At 46.4% G+C, this 15,014-nt stretch overlaps 1 long non-coding RNA gene across 1 annotated transcript in view; it reads right to left on the reverse strand.

The window, feature by feature from the left end:
* Nucleotides 1-3,705: 3,705 nt before the first annotated feature.
* Nucleotides 3,706-15,014, reverse strand: part of LOC144172460 (uncharacterized) — a 91,682-nt gene continuing 80,373 nt past the window's right edge. The window contains exons 2-4 of the long non-coding RNA XR_013323013.1: nt 7,500-7,568; nt 5,411-5,610; nt 3,706-3,815 (exon numbers count right to left, since the gene is read on the reverse strand). This is a non-coding gene — a long non-coding RNA (uncharacterized LOC144172460). The remainder of the gene's footprint in view (nt 3,816-5,410; nt 5,611-7,499; nt 7,569-15,014) is intronic.

The raw sequence follows: 15,014 nt of genomic DNA on the forward strand, positions 1-15,014 counted from the left end.
AGCAATCCACCCATATTAACCCACGTACGCACTTTGACACAATTTCTGACATTTTTTTTCGTAAGTTGTTTTTATTGTTTACAGCGGGGGCCATTTCCGCTGACAGCGACACCGCTTTTTCGCAGAGAGGAATTCCTTCTTGCACCTTCTCTGAGGAGTAATTAACGGTGACTTCGCTTCATAGCTGTCGCAGAAACGGCAATAGGGCGGGAAAAGGCGAAGTGCGGTTGATATATGAGAAGAAAAGAGAAGTCGTAGCCACAAACCAATGCTGATGTGACTGCAGTGGGAGGGCAAAAAAAAGAATGATTACAAATAGGGGAACAGCGCAACACAGACCAAACACAAGAAGAAAGTGACAACCTGAGCGCTGAGAGTCCCTTCCTTCTTCTTGTGTTTGGTCTGTGTTGCGCTGTTCCCCTATTTGTAATCATACACCAACTCGCCCAAGCCTTAACCCTTGCAAAAAATAAGCAGTAGTCGGAAATAAGTATACCACACAGCTCACCAAATATATCGATATATATTTACAAAAAACTTTACCGTTGTACGGCTTCGCACAACGAATTGGCCGGAGGTCGGTAATAACAAAAAACACGATCAACGTGGCCGGAAACGCCACGGCGGTAGAGCGGACCGATGATGGCAGCTGGTTGTACCCGTATGTGAAGCCATCTGCTTCAGGCTCTCGGGATCGGTGGCCGGCAAGAAGCTGCTGGTGTTTCCAAACCACCGCGCGCTTCAGTGTCGCCGACTTCCACGCGTACAAGGTTTCGCTCAGGACCGCGAACGGCGACGGTGGAGCCAAGTTCCGGGGCTTGGATAATTTCGAGCTCGTTTCTTCCACTATGGGTGAACTGGGTGCTGTTAGGAGGGTTCTGTTCATCCAGGAAGGAACTTGCATCTTCGGTTTCGCTGGTGATCTTCAGGAAGTACGGGGATAAGAACCTGCAGGAAAATGTGAAACTCCATTGTTAGAGTGCCGGAGAGTAGCGGGCTCGGCGGTCAACAAGAGCATTCTAGCAGTAGGGGCATTTTTACGAAGACGAGAAATGTGGGATGCTTAAGCTTCTTTTTTAAGAGTAGAACGCGATATCATGCTCAGCGGTGAGGAACAATTTGCAGTGCTCTAGGCCAGGTATACGGCACCGCATATATCACGCGTGCGAAGAAGGCAGCGAACGCTACGGCTTGTTTAACCCCATAGCGTTGACGTAGAAGTACGCCCCAGCGGCGCCCTCGAGCGGTCAACACTTCCCATTCCTGCTCCCACGGCAGCAGTCGGGGCAGCCCCGACAATCCCTGCAGGGTTGCAGTGGGCGCTTCAACACGGTGCTACGGGATTTCTCAATCATGGTCAACGCCGCAGACAACGCCGCTTTTTCCGCGGTAGGGCACCCTTTGTGCTCCGCGTTAAAATGTATCCCGGTACCCAGTAAAATCCAGAGTGCCAAATAACTCCCCCTACACCTACATGCGAAGCCACGAGCTCCATTACTAGGTATCGTCTGATCTAAATAAGGCGCTTCTATAAAAGTAGGAGCAATTCCAGCCATTTCAATTTCGGCGCCTAGTCCAATGGGAAATGCTGACACGATTAGCTTCAAGACATCGTTCGTGACGGTGCTAACAAAATCCGCTTGGGCGATTATAGCGATACCTTTCGCGCGTATACGTTCGACATTTTCTCCGCACTCCACACGTTAACAATATTCCTCTCGTGCCGGCTGCGCACATGGCGAATTTTGGCTAAAGGCTTTGCCCATCTCCAGGGTCGCACGGTGGAAATCGATTTTTTTCTTCGGTCGCCTGGGCACGGCTAAAGCTTTACAAACGAAAGCGTTACCCTTTGTTCCCTAGTCCTATTTCCTTGTGTTAATATTCGCCGAGGAGGACTTCATTGGGGAAGTATATAAATCCTGCCAATGTATTTCTCCTTTTCCTACACCAAGCGCGCCAACAATCTACATAAATGCCGTACGCAAGCTCATTTCAACCCAGGCACGCCACAATGTCAATTTAAATTTCCGTCGATTTTCACTCATGCATGGAAACCACCAACATTTTTATTCCATGTCATAGATCGAACTGTAGTGAGTGTATACTGCTTACACGCATTTTCACTCTACTTATAATCGAATTTCCCGCGGTCCTGTCGCAGCCTTGAGATTCATCTGATAAACAACAGATGACGCCACGTGATTAAATGCTGATCCCACCACGGCGCTTACAGCCTACACACTAGAAAACAGACACTGTCGCATTATCTCTACAACTTAAAAGCGCCCGCAGCTGCACGCTCTCGCGCCCAAAGCGTAGATGTACTCTATCATTTTAATATTTTACAGACAGTATGCTCTGTTTGTGATGATTTGTTAATTGCAGCGGATAGGTGCTATGAGTCTTTTTCATGCGAACCTTCATGAACGAGCGTAGAATATTCAAGAAAAGTTTTTTACTAAGGATGATTTTCGGGTTGATCACGGTTTCAGGTGGGCATTTAAGAATGCGACATCATGGAGTGTTGCCAAAAAGCAGCCTCATACGGCGTTGCGAGTGAATATGGCGGCCGGGTGCGGGCATAAACGCCTCCGGGTACAGAGTCGCACACACTTAGGCTCGCTACTACGCAATGCGTAGTCTGGCAAGTCTCACACCCTTGCTTTAAGTGCAGAGAGCTTTAGGGGCTCGCCTTGTAGCCGTAGCTCGCTAGCTGGACCCAAGTAAAGCAACACGTCGTTACATCGTAGCGGCTGTCGTCGCGGCGTAACCCAGAGGCTTCTAAAGCCAAGCGGTTTATATAGTCATAAGCGTTCGAATCTCGTGAACTGCTGGCGCTTGTCCCCGTTGTTTAGCGCAAAGAACTGTAGGTATACTTGAGGCAAAATATTCGTAATTAACCGGCCGCGCCCGCGTTCATTTAGTTAGGAACACTCGTTGGGTTGGTTTTTGCGATAGTAAGCGAAAAAAAGTGGCGGTGTGCAACGCCGGCCGGTACGGAGGGAAAACCAAGCACGAAAAGAACAGAACTCCCGCTGGCGCTGTTTCAAACAGGGAGCGCGCGAACACTGCGGAGGCGGGAAATTTGAATTGCAATGGGCGGTAGCAGTGAGCGGATAATGGCGCTACAGCGCATTATGGCGAATCACGGCTCTGCAGTTCCGGTATCTTTCACGTTGAGTGGAACGGCTCTAATTTTTTTAATACCGGACTAAGTGGCATCATACTCACTGCACTTCTCCATTACGATACCACTGACACCATGGCGGCATCACTTGCTTATGTTTGTGCGCACGTTGTGTACTTGTTTGAATTGTGTTCCTCTCGTGCGAGGGTATTGAAAGGGAAGGTGGCTACGGAGCAGCAGCGCGTGGGCGTAACGCTGCACACACATGCAGTACGAAGGGATCAACCGTTATCGGGACTGAAATTGTGAATAAGGTGTCGGGACTGAATAATGCCGGCCTCAGCCAATGACATTCGCACAGTTGTTCGGTGAGAAGAGATGACATTTTCGCTGATTGGTAATAACTTCTGTAGTATTGTGCAAAAATGTACAAAATGTGGGGAAGCGGTACTTCCTGTGATGAAACGAGATGCAAATGAACAAGCCGGGATTCATTGCTGCCGAAGCAATTTTCGCAAAGCCGGTGCTTAAAAATATCACGCAGTGAAAATGTACTAGTTGTCGAATAGCGTAACTTGCCTGTCGATCAGCTTTCCGCCGTGGCGGGGATCCAAGGAGGAACCTATGCGCTTCGGCGTACTCGCTGCAATGGAGACAGAATCTGGTGGTCCTCTTGTCGTCCTACCCGCTGGAGAAAACGAAGGAATCAGCTTAGTTGTTCCCGTGTTATTCTATCAGTGAACGTTCCACTAACCACTTCAGCAGCCCAAAACAACCCCTTTTTTATTGCTAGGAGCGAAAAGTGTAGCATTCAGTTTCGCCGAGTCCTAACCAGTCGCCAAAGGAAAGTCAGGCTTTTGCTTTGAATCATGATATACATACACCCTTAAAGCATTCTTGTGCCTTGTTTGGCAACGAAAGAACGTTTTTTGCCCAAAGCATGATTGTTTTCCTGGTTAAAAGTAGACACTGAATGTCCCAAAAAATCACTGATTTTCGAAAGAAATTCTAAATATATGAATCAAAAGTTGCCGTAAATTTGCTATGCTCCGCTAGACCGTAGGTCATGTTTGATTCTCAAAGCGATGGCGCCTTCAGGGGTATACTACTGCGCATAAATCATTGCCGGCATACCAGTACAGGCAAACATGTAAGTTTCTTGGGAGGTTATATTACGTGCTAGTCGTAATAAAATACACTATCTAATTTAGGTTTACTCAAATAAGTTCTTTCACCCCCCCCCCCGAATTCACGAAAATCATTTAGATGCGAAGGCCCAATTTACAGTCACTAAGTTTAAAAACTCGGTGCGGGAGATGCGACCACCCTATTCAGCAGGTGTTGCTCCTCGTCTGCGGAAACGAAACATTCTTGAGCGGAAGTCTTAATGTGGTTGATACCCCGGGTAACCGAAGATAATCTCATCATACGCGCACAGTGGACTGATAACCGCTGACAGCTATCGTATGTTATAGTAGAGCGTCCTGCCAGACAGCCTCTCAGACTATCACGAGTAATGGTATCTTCAAATGCAGGTACCCAAAAACGCTTCCAGCAAAAACAACAGAACAAAACACAACAAAATGTGCCTCGAAACCTCCATCGATTACATAATGAGTACAATGCGATCCTCTTTAACCTGCCCAATAGCGAAAGGAGGGAAGTACGCTCACAAATCAGGAGTAGTGGACAGTATTGGAACTAATTGAGAAGGAATTTTAAGAAAGGGCACGATTTAATAGTGTTTACCCTGTATGCCCAAAGACCATTTGTTTGTGACTTCCTTATTTCCAGATGCGCTAGTCAGGTGTGATAATTCCAAGAATTGCGAAGAAAAAATAACAGATTGGAACCTATATAATACGACACTGACAGCCTAACACTAACTGGAAAACAGGGCTTCAGGACAAACATTCTGCATCCCACTAATTACACCTAAACTCGAACTCTATTTAGGCCATGTCATTGCGTGCTGCAAAAAGCCAGTGGTAAATCCTAATGCCACACCAGAGACCACAATATTTGGATTTTATCCTGTGCCTTGCGGATAGAAGGGTGGGCTTTAATCTCCACTGATTGGTCAACGAGGTGTGTGACAGAGAAGACCCAAGGGGAACGCTTTACAGTACGGCGAGAGAGTTCACATGTGACCTACCAGCCCAGTTTTACGGAGAAAAGCATGCAACTGTACGACGCTAATGATGTCACTTCGTGTCTAATGCCTCCTTCGCAGCGTTAATTTCGCGTGTTCTGTTGTAAAATTTATGAAATGAAACAGCTCACCTTCGTTGCATGTTTTGGCCTTCTCGTAAACCCGAAGGGCTTGCAGCTGCGTGCAGTGCTGAAGGCGAGTACCGTTCGCGCTGGCCGACGCGACTGCTACGGCCGGCACGAGACTTCCGACGGGAACCATGTCTTGCGCTGCCCGGCGGGTTCCCTCGGAAGCAACGAAGTAGTTTTCGCGGGAATACGCGCCGCGTCACCTGCAAAGGGAAGAATGTAGGCCTCACTAAACAGCCTGTAGTATTTAGCAAACCCACATTCAAGGAAAGCGATGCGTCCAGTAGGAGGAGGAATTCACGATGACGTGGCCATGTAGCAATGGTCGATGTAGCGGATCATCGTAAATGCAGTGCTTCCAACAAAGACATGCAAATGAGCAGTAGCTAAACTCTTCCGTGCGAAAAGAAACTTATGCTCTTAGCGGCGGTCGAGAATGCCTTCAACAATTCATCGAGCGTAAAGAGCGCACGCATATAAACGCTTCCTAAGCATTCAGAGACGAGGCGACGCTCACCTGTGACTGACGAGTCAACTTCGGCGAGAAGTCGGACCCAGGAGGGACAACGGGAATAACCAGAAGTCGTCCGGGTGCTTGGAGTGTTCCAAGAGCGTGCGCACCTGACCGTGACTCGTGATGTTCTGTGGCTTTTGCTCTGCTTTCGGCGAACCGACTGCCAACGAAGCGTCGCGAGCTGCACGCGACTTCTCTGCGTGCTCACGCCGCTTCTCCTTCGTCTTTCACCGGGCGTCCCATATCACTGCGGTTTTATTACTAGAGGGCTGTTTTTATAATTTTTGTTGCAAAATACATTGCTAATGCTGGCAAAAATGACTTGTAGGAGCGGTATTGAATGTTTTTAACACGTTTCCTTAAAGTTTCGTCGTTGTTAGCCATATCTATAGAGGCATTTCGCCTGAAGCGTGGCGGTGATGACAGTGGCGGCAGGCTGCATAATATTATCGGAAGGCCCCTCATTTTCTCAACGGGCTATAAGGTACCTTCTCACGTTGTGGATTTGATAGTATGGTGTACCACATCAGATAACAAGCACAAAAACGGCGGCGGTTATTGTATAGAGGCAAAGACGAAAAAATTGACCTAATCTATTCTAGTTGTCTAGAGCCACTGAATTGGTATGTGCTATTTTTGTTTCGCTACTATACTTCTGTCGCTCACTGCGAATGGCTAGGAGAAAAAAAAACATGGTTTAATATCTGTCATAAATACGCTACATCTGGCGGGCATCTTTTATGATGTCATTTCTGTACATTGAGGTAGAAGCTGGTTTCAAGGCAAGTTTGTTAGAGTTGTACTTTTCGAAGGTGAAAGAGAAGGTCGCGCTGACCCTTCGTGCTCAGGGGTGTTTGAAACAGGGTCCAATACCAGACCACTTGCGCAAGAGGAATTTGCACGCAGAAATTACGCCCGGGGATATCGAGTGCCCTTTCGTCGCTTATACAGTAATTTCTAGTTAACACGAAGTCATCATAAAATCCGCTGAAAATTTCGAGATAAGCGGAGTTTCGAGTTAAGCGAAATATCGCATAAGCTCCCAGTGACGTTTAACAAATGCAAGCAAACCACAAGTTTCTCCAAGACACAATTAACTTCATTCTTCGTGAGATTGTAAGTGTAAGATTTCGTTGTGGTTGTATTGTTTAAGGCATTATGAGGTATAATCTTGTATATTTTGTATCTACCCTTGAAATGTACGCTCCTGTACTTTGGCGATTCGTGTGCTTCAGCTGTTGCAATCGTTTTAAATATTGTGCTGTCTAACAACTTGTATTGTCTTTTCAAGAGTACGTGTTGTTTTTCATGAGTTGTTCGCTGCGCCTTCTCACGTTTCCCTGGCTTATGTCAAGCTACTGCAGTAGCTTATAGTTAGGGAACCATCCAGTGTTTCTGGAAATAAAAATTTGTTTTGATTTGATTTGATCGCACATTTGTGACCATGTCACTGAAATAAGAGCTAATGCTGGTTACAAAAGCCCCACTGCACAGGGAAGCTTTGGTAATACAAGCAAATAAGCTCACAGGAAAAACAAATTTATATTATTGCGGAAGAAATACCTGGGTGATGCTCACCTGTTTCGCGTTCTCATCCGGTCCCAGAAACGCGTTCTCGAGCTGCTCAATCCAGTGTTGTACACGTTCCTGTAAAACAGGAACAAAAGCTCGTTCCTCGCTCCTCCCAAATTTTTTGGAACGAGTTCCCGTTACAAGTTCCTTTATTGCGAAAGGAACGCGTTCCAGTTCCACTTCGAACATTGGAACGTGTCGCTACATTAACGGTACATTACATTACAAAACCCGAATATTTGTACACAAACAATCACGTGATGCACCCTCTCCTTCTCACTGAAACTCTGGGGTACTCATCAAAGTAAAGGTATAACACAGGTCGAAACCAAACAAATAAAGCAACTCTGAATGATGGGCGCCCACTTTCGGGCGGCCTCTCTCAGGTATTGTCCATACGGCGCGCGACGAAATTATGGCCAACAATGATGAAATCCATGTCCTTTGTCAACACGACGCGTGCAATACAAAAGGACCTGGTACTCCCGTCGACCTTCCCGCAAGATCGGCGACAGACCGCGCCGTGACAAACTGCGTGCGTACTCAGTAACTTCAGGACCACATCCCGAGACACTGCGGTGCGCCCAGCTCTAATGGTAGCCGGTGACCCTTCGAATGACCTCACAGCGAGCGCAACTCCCCCGACAACAACGCACCTGCGCCTCGCGCGCACTAATGCGGTAATAATGCGGGTGAGTCTCGACGTAAAGTTCCACCGCTGCGTGGGGACTGCGGAAGCCTACCCTTGCCTGGTCCTTACGCGCTTGCATTTGAAAGCTGTTTTACGCGCGCGCGGGCTGTATTCGCAGCGTTCGTGCTTGTGTGATTTATCAGAGATCATATCGGAGCAGAATTTCGTAGCTCTGTTATATTATTGCGGTGAAACCTGCATGGCGGACGCCGGACTTCGACGAAATTTTTGTCAGGGCCAGAGAACGCCGGGAAACGAACGGTATTGACCACTTATTTTCCCTCAGGGGCAGATTTGTGAGTGCGCCCTATAAAGGGGGGGGGGGGGGTTGTAGGGATAACGATGATATTCCACTAGACGATAACACCAATATTGATATTATTAACAATATTTTATTATTCAATCGTGTTTTCATACGCTCCCTGGGATGGCCAATCGGCCCTTCTGGCCGCCGCCGAGAGATGGTTAAGACTTACTATTATTATAACCATTATGCACATTATTGTATTATTATAATGTAATAAATAGGGCTGGGCGTCGATTAGCGCGCACGACGCCGCTCTAGCCCGGCCGTGGCCAAGCGTAGAGTTTCTTTATACACTAGAGAGGAATCTGGCGCTAGCGTCTATGCGGCTCATATCAAGGCCATCTGTGTCATCATGGGCCGCCATATACCTTGCGCTCGCCTTAGTTTCGTCATTGGCGAAAATTGAAACGTTTTAGTGGCCGTATATTCGAACAAAGTGCCACAAAAACGCGAAGGATGGTGTGTTATTATATAAGCGGAAAATAATACAGGCCGTAAGAAGTCTAAGGAAAAGGGAAGTTAAGCGTATGTTTGCCGGAACGGTGGCGCCTACTATTATGAAGGCAAAACTGGTGGTTAACAGCAACGTTATTATTGGGGAGGGGGGGGGGAATTCATTATAGACTTTTATTTTATAAATGTTGCCCTCATTCAAACAATAGGTTGTTTGAAGAGCTTGGAAATGCTTTTCAGCCTGCCTATGAAAACATCGCCTTCGTGGCGAACCGGTGCACCGACCGTCAGCTCCAGTTTAGCAAAACTTGTTGCTGAGCAAGTTGGTTCATACTTGAAGAAAAAAAAAAAACGTGGCGTTGAATAGTCGTGGACGAAGGGAAGGTAGGACGGATACAGGCCCCCGTATCTGTCGTGTCTTCTCTTCGTCGAAGTACGTTTGGTTTCTTTTTTTTCGACAGCTACAACTATCGCGGCGGCATGTTACGCAATATTACAAGCTCAGTCATATGCTTCTTCGACTCCGGCATAGCCAACATTAGGTACGATCACGCACTGCCTGCTCTTTCGCCGAACACGCATTGCCATGGCCTACGGCTACCACAGAACAGGGAGGCTTTCGGCTACCTCGTAGCTCGTACACGAGTTAATCCATAGTGTAGAAAGAAAATCACAAACACCGCTCAAGAATCCAATTGTCATGGCAAGCCCAAGCCAGAAGCTGTGGTCTTCCCATAATCCCCCATGACGACATGGATTCGCAGGTGTAGTTTCCTCTCTGGTATGCTTGCTAAGAAACTCTATGGTGACACAGTGTCCCCGCACGCGCAGATGCAAGATATCTCGAACCGGGTGTCACCGATAGGCGTCGTCGCTACACCCTGCGGCACGCCGCTCGAGTGTAATAGACAAGTGTGTTCCGTCTGTATGTTCTCACCCGTTCCGTCGAGAAGTAGACGACGGGTTTCATAGGGCGCTGCCGGTGAGGAACTTGTGAAAACTCATTCTGCGAAAAAACATTGCTGTTGTTTTTTTTTTGTAGTTGTTTTAGTGGTTGTTCGGTAAAAAAATGGCCGCCGCCGTAAAAAGAAAACAAAAGAAACACATGTATGATATGATAATATTTTAATTAGGGTCTCCATAGTAGCCGCCCAATACGATACCACAGTGCTATCTCGAGATGTTACCAGCGGCGGAACAAAAGTTATCGTTGTTTTTGCGCATTTCTTCATGGAACATACCCACTTGGGGGATTGGCGTGGAATCTGGAACTTTGAGGGGCTGATGTATCAGCTTCGCAAAATTCACCAAACTACGAATTCGAAACGTAAAAGTTGTAGATTGCTGCATGCCGCTCACACCTCAACGGGACGGCAACTGAGTAGAAAAAATGCACAGGCGTCGCACAGAACCCTAATTCCAGGAAAGTTGATGCATGTGCCAGTCTGCTTGCTGACGCATTAGAAGCAAAGAAACAAAAGCGAAGAGACGCACACACGGTGTAGTAGAAAAGAAGCCGCTCAAATGATTCCCGCCAGTAGACAGCGAAACAAACAAATGTCGTCAAAAGACGATAGTCTTTATCGACTTTTGCCAAGTAAATGCCTCCCTTCGCTTTACCGCTCCCCTCTCATGTTGTTCCTCTTGCGTCGCGCTCCTCCCAAGGTAAAGACACCAAAGGTTTGCTTAAATCATTTTAAATTTCCCGCGTTCCACTGCTCCAAACCGGGTGTCTTGATGGCAACGCTGCCGTACGGCGAAGACGCGCGTGAATGGAGGCGCCCTACTTCAACGTTTATAGAACCGCGTTTCCCTACTCCACGTGCGTTGCAAGCAGAACGTGAAACCTATCTAGTGGAACCTTTCGTAACTGTTGCCTGTTGGTTTCTTAAAATGGCGCCAGAAGCTATTCGCCGCGAGCTCGACATGTAGGTGGCGACACCGTCGCGCTGCTAGTGTGGATGCTCCGCTGAGCGGCCCGTAAGAATGCACACTGTGGGCGCGCTTCGTGCTTTTTTCTCGCAGTATGTGCGCACGAAAGGTGCAAACAAGAGTGGTATGCTGTAGTTCGGTTCCTCAACGTTCAATGTATAGCATGGAAGCGGCAGTCAGTTTTCATTACTACGCCAAAAAAAGCGACGGCTCATCGGGAATCTCAGAATGGCCGTAATTGTGACAATGAACTTGTACGCTGTGGCTCGTAGCAAGCTCGATCTTTCCAGACTATGGCTTTGAGCCTTCAATAAAAGCATAAATAGAAACAAATCAGGAATCCTCGATCTCTAAAATTCAGTTTACAACGGCAATCTCAATCGCTTTCACTGGTAGCATGACGCATTCTTGCATTTGTGGGATGCCCTGAAATGGTAACACTACTTAACTGCCCCGAAATTCTTTCTAAGAGCTTACGATATTTTTTGTGTGTTCAAAAGGCAACATAAAATTGCTGAATTTTGATCATAGCAGATATATAAACGTAACCGCTCTAACGGGTCTTTTAAATGAAATTTTAGCGACTCTGAAAGAAGGTTTGATGAATAACGATTTCAGATCACTTATTTACGGCTTTCGTCGCAAGTGAACTTGCGAATTGAATTGTCAACGCACGCAGTACAATCAACATCTCATGTTTAGCTAGGTTTACAGTGTGCAAACCAAGCTTCTGGGACCTCACAGTGAGCACAAATTTTCTGTTACGGCTGCTCTGTTGACCATTTGCGTTCCTTTTAAAATCTAACAGGTGCCTGCAACATCGAGATGTGTTTGCATTATTGCGTATAAGGTCGCTTACGAACCGTAAAGATGGCAATAAATGAAGTAGCGCTGTTGCAGATGTAGTAAAGCATTTCCTTTTTATTTCTCATTGCGAATCAGCGCAACGGGTTCCCGGTAACTACTTTGTTTTGTAAACTGAATATCGCCTTTGTCTTGGCATTTAATTCTTGAGGATTGGTTAAAAAATGAAATTCTGTGCATTTCTTTTTTTTTTTTTTCGGGAAGAGGGGGGGGGGGGGTCCTGCCAACGTTGCAAGAGCAGAGAGAAGAGAACGCATGTAACGCGAAAAGCCAAACTATGGTTATCAGTATTACTTACAATCGAAACTACACTAGGCGTTGTGTTCTGTAGCGGTGAAAAAGCGGTACTTTAACACGTATTTTCAAAATTAATTAACCCCCCTTTGGCCCGAGATTGTCCAGGAATTGTGGCTCGCCTTTTTCAAAAATTTATTGAAAGCAAGCATTGTGGGAAAAAATTATAAAAAAAAAATCAGCGAGTCAAGGCACACACCCCTCACACATGTGGGCAACAACGTGCATTACATTACGCGTTTTCTCCTCTTTCTTTAAACTTAGGTCCACCTTAAGAGGTTAAGACATTACCATATTAGGCATTTGGTTATGCTGAGTGAGACACGTTTCTGGACAAGGTGATTCATGTCGGATTTGAAAATGATATATATGAAAATGACACACGAAATGCCACCTGACAGACGCAAACTCACAACTGCTTAATTTTACTGAAAAATCCCCCCTAAATACTCTTGCGCATCCATAGAAACGTATTTTAAATAATACGTAAAATTAGCAACTCGATACAGTTGAATAAATGTTTATTCCTCCTCAGTATAAACGACGACTGTCCAAAAATGGTATTTATTTTAGAAATATTCGGGAAGGACACGATCACACAGGCGCTTGCTGGTGTAAAATACGTGTCCGGTAATGTATGGGCGATAGCTCAGGGGTCGTGTGCAGTGTAAATGTTTTTGTTTGTTTCTTCTTTCTATAAGGACACAGCGCAGTTTTACAAGGGTGTGGAATTTGCACGCGTATGCACAGGTCTTGTCGCTTCTTACCCGTTTCGCGTACTAAACTTTTATCCTTTAAATAATCACCACGCCACCTTCAAAAAGCACCCTTCGACGTTCCCGAAACGGCAGACGACTGCACTCAACAATAGGAAAAGTGCAATGTGTGGAAGCAATGTTCACACTCAAGCGGTTAAAACCAGCGCATTAAACCTCAACGGCCGCTGATTATTGCGTTTCTAGAAGAAATGCGCAAGCAGAGGTAACTATGTCATTGCTTACTGCCAAAAAAGCACACATATTGGTTGTTTTGTCGTGCGCAGCACGCGTCTTGCGCCGCACGCAACGTGAAAAAGCAGACGACGCGAGAGTGCCATCCACACTAGGAGCGGTTCGTCCCGCCGCCGCCAGGGGCCGACTCTGTTCGCGCTCTGGGCGAATAGTGGCGCGGGCGACAGCAGGCGACAGCGGGGTGAATTTTTTTTCTGCAGTTGGTGAAGTATTTAATTTCGCGAAAGTCAAGCATGTATGATTTTTTATAAGGAAACACTGCAAATATCCTTTCTGTACTAATTTGTTGTCTTATATTTGCGTAGTGTCTTGTTCTTCAACCATGTTGACAAGTATGAACATTACACCGGACTTAGACGGGTAGATTTAGCTGTGACTATATAAGACTATTGCGCAGGCATTGTTTTACTTTGGCCGGGTGGCTGAATCGAGTCACAGACAGACAGACGGACAGACAGACAGACATACAGACAGACCAAAATTTCTGGGTTTAAGGAGCCCAAGAAAGACTATCGTCTTTAAAACAAGAAAGAGACGCGAACACTGTGCAGCAGTAAAGTAACTATATACGGATCACCAGATTTCGCTTTCAAAGCCCGGGAGAAGTCTTAAGTGCTCAGAGAAATTTATTTGTTTGTTTTCTCTCAAGCTTTGGTATTTGCTGGCAATGCAATCTTAGTTATTGCCACGGAGTCTTATTATTGCGCCGTATTTATTACCCACTTTCTGCCATTCCCTCCATCCAGCTCAGGACAATGTGTTTCGTTGCAAATCACTGTCACGAAGGAGAAAAATAACGGAATGGCGTTTTAAATATCACCGCAATCATCATCATCGAATATTCACCCTCGTCTTCGCCGTCGCCTTAGGGTGGCCACTGCCGCGTGGCCTCTTGTGCCTTGGCGCTTTGTTAGCGTTTCGGAAGAGCCGTGGTTCGAATTTGGCCTCGCCTCCTTCTTAACCAAGCGTTGGATTTCCTGGTGAGCTGCTTTCAATGACTTGGCGCGTTAGTTTAGTAGAAGACCTCAAAAGTGCGTTCTTCACATTTTGAATTTCACTTGTTCTTAGGTCTCCCGTCGTGCACCATTCCCTTCAAGCATCTCCGACATCATACCGGTGCCGCTCTCAAGGATGCTGGACCAAGGGTATACGACGTCCGCTCACCCAGTGGACAGCAACGGCCACCCCGTTGCGGCGATGTTTCCGCCAAGCGGCGTTTACCCCAGCTGCGCCATTCCAGGCAACTTCGAAGAACGGCTTGAGACCGCGCCAGCAGGTAAGTGGTCCTGATGATGAGCTCTTTAAACGCCGAAGAGGACAGAACACGGTCAATGTCTTTGGAATTCCCGTGTTTGTCGCTGAGACATGCCTGGATGTTTTAGCATGAAATGCGCCCTGCTTGTTTGCAGGCTCTGGTTGTTTCTCGTACTTTTTAAAAGTAGCTTCTAAAGTGGCTTCCGAAGCCGTCACCTAATTTTCCGTATCATGCTTTGATAAAGATATTGCCTATTGTGTTTCAAGTGTTCTCCAAAAAATGTAGACCGCCTCGCCTATTGCTACCACACTGAAATAACCATCTGTATCTAGGCATACTATGGCTGCGATATATACTTTGTAGCAAAAAGAAAGTGAGCAGCCTTTTTGTGTTTAAACTGCACCCACAAGAGTAATTTGAGAGTTCCGAATTATCGCTGTCTACTGGTATTCAGAAACATTTGCGAAATTTGATCATGTAAATTTGCGTAGGCGTCTTATGTAGTTATCGGTCTTTCTATAGCGAAATAATGATTCCTGCGATATGCAGTTCCGCGACTGGGACTTATTGAGGTATATTTGTGGATGTACCTATATTTGGGGCGCTTTCTTGCTGTTTTCCACAGCAGGCGATGTATGGTAGACACAGAAGACGGTTTCGTATACAGTGGTCACGCGAACTTTGCAGGCGATAGGATCGTTGCCGTTTGTGCTAC

Source organism: Haemaphysalis longicornis, unplaced genomic scaffold (assembly GCF_048455015.1).
Source record: "Haemaphysalis longicornis isolate Haplotype H1 unplaced genomic scaffold, Haemaphysalis longicornis Haplotype H1 scaffold_1, whole genome shotgun sequence".
NCBI classification, from domain to species: domain Eukaryota; kingdom Metazoa; phylum Arthropoda; class Arachnida; order Ixodida; family Ixodidae; genus Haemaphysalis; species Haemaphysalis longicornis.